Here is a 6475-nt window from a genome sequence, read left to right as displayed (position 1 = left end):
TGACAGTCGTATCAAATTCCACTATGGTGTATCGATGTGTGAACAAAACAAACAGACATAATAGATAAAAATGCCTAAAATAGTGGTACAGCAGTCAACATTGTGTTATGATCTTAATCACTATAAAAATAAACAAATATGGAGCAAAGAACCACAAAATGACATGTAGACCAGGCATATCAAAAAATATCTTACATTACCAATTCCAGTGAGATTGACACTGTTAGTTATGTATAAAGTAACGAGGCAGATTAATAAAACGTATATTCAAATATAAAGATTTACAATGAGCAAAAATTGTATTCCTTAATTGGAATAAATTAAGTTTGAAATGCATCAATGATAATGTGGGTACATGATAATAATTGTAAAACAAAATCATACTCTAGACAATTCAAACGAAAGTGATTGTACCGATTGCACGCTAATTTTCCGTTGTTTCAATGCACATATATTGATCACATTGTTATAAACGTTTTTGTTTTAGTAAATTGATTGTTGTTATTGTTTAACTTTTCCTTCAGACAAATATATGACCAAAGATTGTATTAAATTCCTACGTGTGAGAGAATTAAGTGACCGAGTTACCGTAACACAATACAAGTGTTTAGTATTTAAAGCACCTGTCATTTAGTCTCTCGTTAAAGGCAACAGATCGATGATCACCGAGATTTAAATGTTTATTGCATGATTAAAGAACAAAACATAAAGATAATCACTGCGCCACGTGATTATGTTTCTTACTATTTAAGACTGAAGCGAAACTGCTATACCACAATTAACTTGTGTGTATAAAAAAAATTGTAATTGATGTCATTTCAATACATTATTTGTTCCAAATAGCTCAATTTGTGAAATTTGTATAAGTCAATCTTATGCATATTATACATTTCTCTTAAACATTACAAATCACTGATTTCAGACTTGTTTTTTAAATGACTAAAACGATAGAAAATAGTTTTAAAATGTATTGATTAACTACTGAACACTTACGTATTAAATGACAACCAATCAATTGTAGTTAATTATACCACTTGAATCTAATTAAATTTCTGTTTTAACCCGACAAGTTGTACAGTGATTTAAACAAAGATCTATAGATAATCCTATTGTAACGTTGATTTAATCTTATATTGTTACAAAAGCTAATCCTTTATACGATCAGTATTATTATTTTATAAATTTTAATACTGAAGGACCATTTTATTCTATCTAGAGAAGTATATTTTGTGTTTTATTGGTAAGTATGAAGTTAGAGATAAGATATGATTGTTATGTTTAAATGCTAGATGTTGTTAAGTTATATAACACCATTATCTGACTTTCAAGTTGGCGGTTGCATAATGCATTAACAAATAACAAAAATCTTGATTAAACTTTGTAAATTCATTGATACTAATTTAGAGCTTGTTGTTATTGTTTTCTTAGTAACACAATTCCCAACAAAAACGATACAAAGCTTGGTTGATATGTAGTCCATTAGTTCTTTCTAAATTTCTGGCATGGAGCCGATGGTTTTTTATGTGTATATTTTTTTCGAAGCTCGATACATATTGTAAACTGTTATAGTTAGGAGTAAAAGGTAAGACATCTTATCATTGTTAATTAAAACCAACACCACACGCACACACACAAACAAAAAACGTTTCAATTAATGCAATAGTTATCAAAGGTACCAGGATTATCATTTAATACGCCCGACGCGCCTTTCGTCTACACAATATTTTTTTTGTAAAAAGTACAATAGGAAAAACTTTGAATTCCAAAGAAAATTAAAAACAGAAAGTCCTTGATCAAATGATAGTCAAAACCTCAAACACATCAAATAAACTCATCATAATTATCAAGATTTAAATTTTGTATTTGAGCGAGAATAACGTTTCGTCTACAAAAGACTTATCCCAGACGCTCGAATTGAAAAAATCATCAAGGCCAAATAAAGTAAATGAAGAGCATTGAGGACCAAATATTCCTAAAATTGTTGCCGTATACAGCTTATGTAATCTTTTCATGAGGTAGAAAATCCTTTGTATTATAAAAATTCAAAGATTTGTAAACAGTCGAACAAATGAATAATGTTGTTCTTAAAATTGTTGAAAATGTTCAAACATGATTTTCTCTTTGGAATCTTGTTGAAAAAAAGGCCAAAGTAGAATAACGCTGTTCAAATTTCACAAATCGATAAAGAGAAAACAAATCAAGGTTATAAACTAAAACCGAAGGGAAACACATCAACAGGATAACAACGGCATAATTGAAACACTGAGAGGCTACAGAAACAGACACCAACATACAAAGAAACGGACTATTTATTACATCCGTTATATTCCTGACTTGGTACAAAGTAAAATCACAAAAATACTGAACTCCGAGGAAAATTCAAAACGGAAAGGCAAAATCAAAAGCTAAATCACATTAAACGAATGGATAATAACTGTCATATTCCTAACTTGGTACAGGCATTTTCGTATGTAGAAAATGGTGGATTGAACCTGGTTTTATTGCTAGCAAAACCTCCCGCTTATATTGCAATGTTTAAATTAGTCAATTTGCCAACACTACGTGACAGGAATACAGTTCAAAGCACTCAACACAGATAAATACATAAATAAATAGCATAATCATACATAACAACAGGTACATTGCAAAAAACAACGAACATCTATGAATTAACGACAGCACAGGACACCACAAACTGCGCGCCACATGAATTGACGTATTTTCGTGGCGTAGAGATTATCAAAGGGCGTCTTGTAACGCGTACAATTGTATTGAACGAGATCCAAAAATTCACCATGATTTTCTGGTCTAGGTAATCATCATGTTACTCACGGCCTTGAAAGGCTATTTTGAGTTTTCCATGATGTGCACCATGAGCATCTTATTCCAATAGTCGGCGCTCTAGGGCTGTCGTGAAATAGCATTGATGCGGTCATTTTCTGTCAAGTAACTCTTTGAAATGCTAACTTTAGTTTTAACAATGGAGTGTTGAGTTTCTATGGTAAACGACCTTTATCATATTTGGCATTTCTTTTATGCATTTTTGTGTTTTTGAATGATTCGAGTTTCGACTTGAGAGGTGAATTGACGTATGTTATGTCAACGAAACGTTAAGGCTTTTTTGATAATCTTTTTATATTTCATAAAACGTGGTTCTCTATCGGATTTAACTATTTAGTTATACGACGTGATGCTATAACAAAAAGATAGATACTCTGCTAATGAAAATCTGTTATCCTCTATTTACAGCATCTAGTATCAGTTGCCTTTTTTCTTATTCAATAGTATTCATCAGCTGGTAAGTCTGATATCCCTCAGAACGAATATTTCATATCTCTCTGCAGGAATGTTTGACAACCCATTTTTGTAACATCAGTTCTGGAATTGTTGTATGTGTACATATTGTATAAGATTGAATCTGAAAATAGCAGTTGTTATCATATAGTTCGGTTCTGTGTGTGTTACATCGTCTTTATTGGTTTTTTGTTGCACTTTTATCGATAATGATTCTATTTAATTTCGTATTTGATCTGACTTTATATCTGGGCGTCACTGGTGAGTCTTGTGTGGACGAGGCGCCGCTTCTGGCGTATTGAATTTTACACCTGGTGCCTTTTGTTAGCTATTATTCATGTGTTTCTTTGTCTAATGTGTTCTCCTATTTATTTTTGTTGTAGTCTTGTAATGTTATGTTGTCATTTTAATGTTATATTTAACATTGCCATTAAAGCGGGAGGTTTGGCATGCCACAAAGCCAGGTTCAACCCACCAGTTTTTTTCTTTTAAAAAATGTCTTGTACCAAGACAGGAATATGGCTATTGATATATTATAGTTCGTTTCTGTGTGTGTTACATTTTAACGTTGTGTCGTTTGTTTTCTCTTGTCTCACTTGTAGATGATATAAACTTAAGTTTGTGGGTACATGTTTATCCATCTTTTTCATTGATATTTTCAGGAATTTTCGAGAACCTCAAATGGCAGTTGTTGTTGGCAAAGCACCAATACCGCACCTTCCAAGGTCGCCACCTAAATCTAGTCAACAAGAATCGTCAGGAAAAGTACAAATACTTCCACTCCAGAGACCAAACACTGGAACACATGGATACCACCAAATGTCACTTCCGCAAAAAATCTCGTTTTCTCGACTTCCAAATATTGTTAATCGAATGCGCAGAGAAACACTTTCAAGTAGTAGAAAGAAGTGGCGTTGGTATAAAGGAGATAACTATGTTGATAAAAATAGCTACACATGGAGAAATCTAGCCTTATTTACACATTATCAAGCGCTATTATGGACAAGAGATGGTGCTGTGAAGCGATCTTATACAAAATAGTTATTTATGTTGGTATATTTCTTTATACGGTACCACTTATTTGTTATATTTGTATTTTCGTATGTTTATTCATAAATATTTTGTGAGTAGAATGGGTTTTAGTCTAAATACGTTGATGCGGCGCTTTAGCGTCAATCTCTTCGGCTTACTCGGCTGTAACATTTTATTGCTGGTTTATGTTGTTTTATGTATTCGTTTTTATTCTATAGCTAGTCACCACTTTGGTGTTATCATGTATATCTATTATAATAATATTTTATAAATTTACTGTTTGCAGAAGAATGAATTATTCTAATACTAAGGATGTTCTTATCCGAGGCAGAAAACATTTGCCGTATTAGGCACAACCTTTTGGAACTGTTGGTTCTCAATGCTCCTCAACTTTGTACTTGTTTTTGCTTTCGAACTTTATCGACCTGATCGTCACTGGTTAGTCTTGTGTAGACGAAACGCGCGTCTGCCGTATTAAATCATAAACCTGGTACCTTTAGTTAGTTGTTATTCGTTTGTTTCTCTGTCCTATGTGTTCTCCCATTTATTTGCATTGTAGTCCTGTCATGTTATGTTGTCATTTTAATGTTACATTTAACATTGCCATAAAAGCGGGAGATTTTGCTAGCCATACAAACAGGTTCAACCCACTATTTGTTTCTCAAAATGTCCTGTACCAAGTCAGGAAAATGGTCATTGTAATATTATAGTTCGTTTCTGTGTATTACAATTTAATGTTGTGTTTCTGTTGTGTCGTAGTTCTCCTCTTGTATTTGATGTGTTTCCCTCAGTTTTAGTTTGTAACCTGGATTTTTTTTCTCAATCGATTTATGAATTTCGAACAGCGGTATACTACTGTTGTCTTTATTTATACATTAAAAAGTATAATGTGTGTGACGTCACATGGAGGCTACACTGTAAATAAATTCAGTGATGTAGTAATTTTCATTCTATAAGTTCTATAAAAAAAAATTAAGCAAAACGGGAATCGATGATATTTTTTTCCCGAAGAATGGACCACAGACGAGAGCATATACACATAATATGACGAATAGAAAAGGATATGATACCAAAGGGAGATCTTAACTTATAAAATGTCGGCGACAAACTGACAACGCATACAAATACCATAACAACAAAATCTAGAAGATGATACAAATTAAAACATAAACTTAGAAAGTTCAGTATTTTTGTGATTTTACTTTTAGAAGTATCATGAAATCCCGATAATTATCTAAAACAAACAGACTTAGTAGGTAGAAATGTAAAATGGACTAAAAAAGGACCGAACACAAAGGCAATAGCCAAATTCATCTAAGGACAATTTTGCCTTAAGAAATTGGAACCTTATTTCATTTTTTTTTTAACTTATAATAAATAAGTAATAGTTAACATCACTGAAGCTGTAATTGACAACTGAGGTAAATAAATGAAATCGAGCACTAAATAAATACAAAGCCATTATCATGGTATTTGTTGATGTGTTCATTAGGCGTTTCAATACACTATCCGTAGTCAGTCACTTAAAAAAAAGACTTGTACAATTAAAATTTGCGGAATCAGAATATCAAACGAAAAAGAATCATTGATAATAAACTCATCATAGATACCAGGACTAAATTTAGTATATACGCCAGACGCGCGTTTTGTCTACAATAGACTCACCAGTGACGCTCGAATCCAAAAAAGTTAAAAAGGCCAAATAAAGTACGAATTTGAAGAGCATCGAGGACCAAAATTCCTAAAGGTTTTGCCAAATACAGCTAAGGTTATCCATGCCTGAGGTAGAAAAGCCTTAGTATTTCAAAAATTTTTAAAATTTGTAAACAGTTAGTTTATAAATATAACCATATCAATGACAATTCATTTCAGTACAAAAAGTGCTGACTACTGGGCTTGTGATACCCTCGGAGAAATAAATCTCCACCAGCAGTTGCATCGACCTAGTGGTTGTTAATAAACTCGTCATAAATACCAGGACTAAATTTAGTATATACGCCAAACCAGACGCGCGTTTCGTCTACAATAGACTCATCAGTGACGCTCGAATCCAAAAAAGTTAAAAAGGCCAAATAAAGTACGAAGTTGAAGAGCATTGAGGACCAAAATTCCTAAAAGTTTTGCCAAATACAGCTAAGGTAATCTATGC

The 6475-nt window shown here is 32.5% G+C and overlaps 1 long non-coding RNA gene across 1 annotated transcript; it reads left to right on the top strand.

The window, feature by feature from the left end:
- Positions 1-1071: 1071 nt before the first annotated feature.
- Positions 1072-4427, top strand: LOC139511184 (uncharacterized). The gene is made up of 2 exons (XR_011661979.1): positions 1072-1240; positions 3957-4427. It is a non-coding gene; the product is annotated as an uncharacterized lncRNA (long non-coding RNA).
- The last annotated feature ends 2048 nt before the right edge of the window (positions 4428-6475 follow it).

This window comes from Mytilus edulis, chromosome 2, assembly GCF_963676685.1.
Source record: "Mytilus edulis chromosome 2, xbMytEdul2.2, whole genome shotgun sequence".
NCBI classification, from domain to species: Eukaryota; Metazoa; Mollusca; class Bivalvia; order Mytilida; family Mytilidae; genus Mytilus; species Mytilus edulis.
The sequence above is the reverse complement of the archived record's forward strand: the minus strand, read 5'-3'. Positions and strand labels throughout refer to the sequence as shown.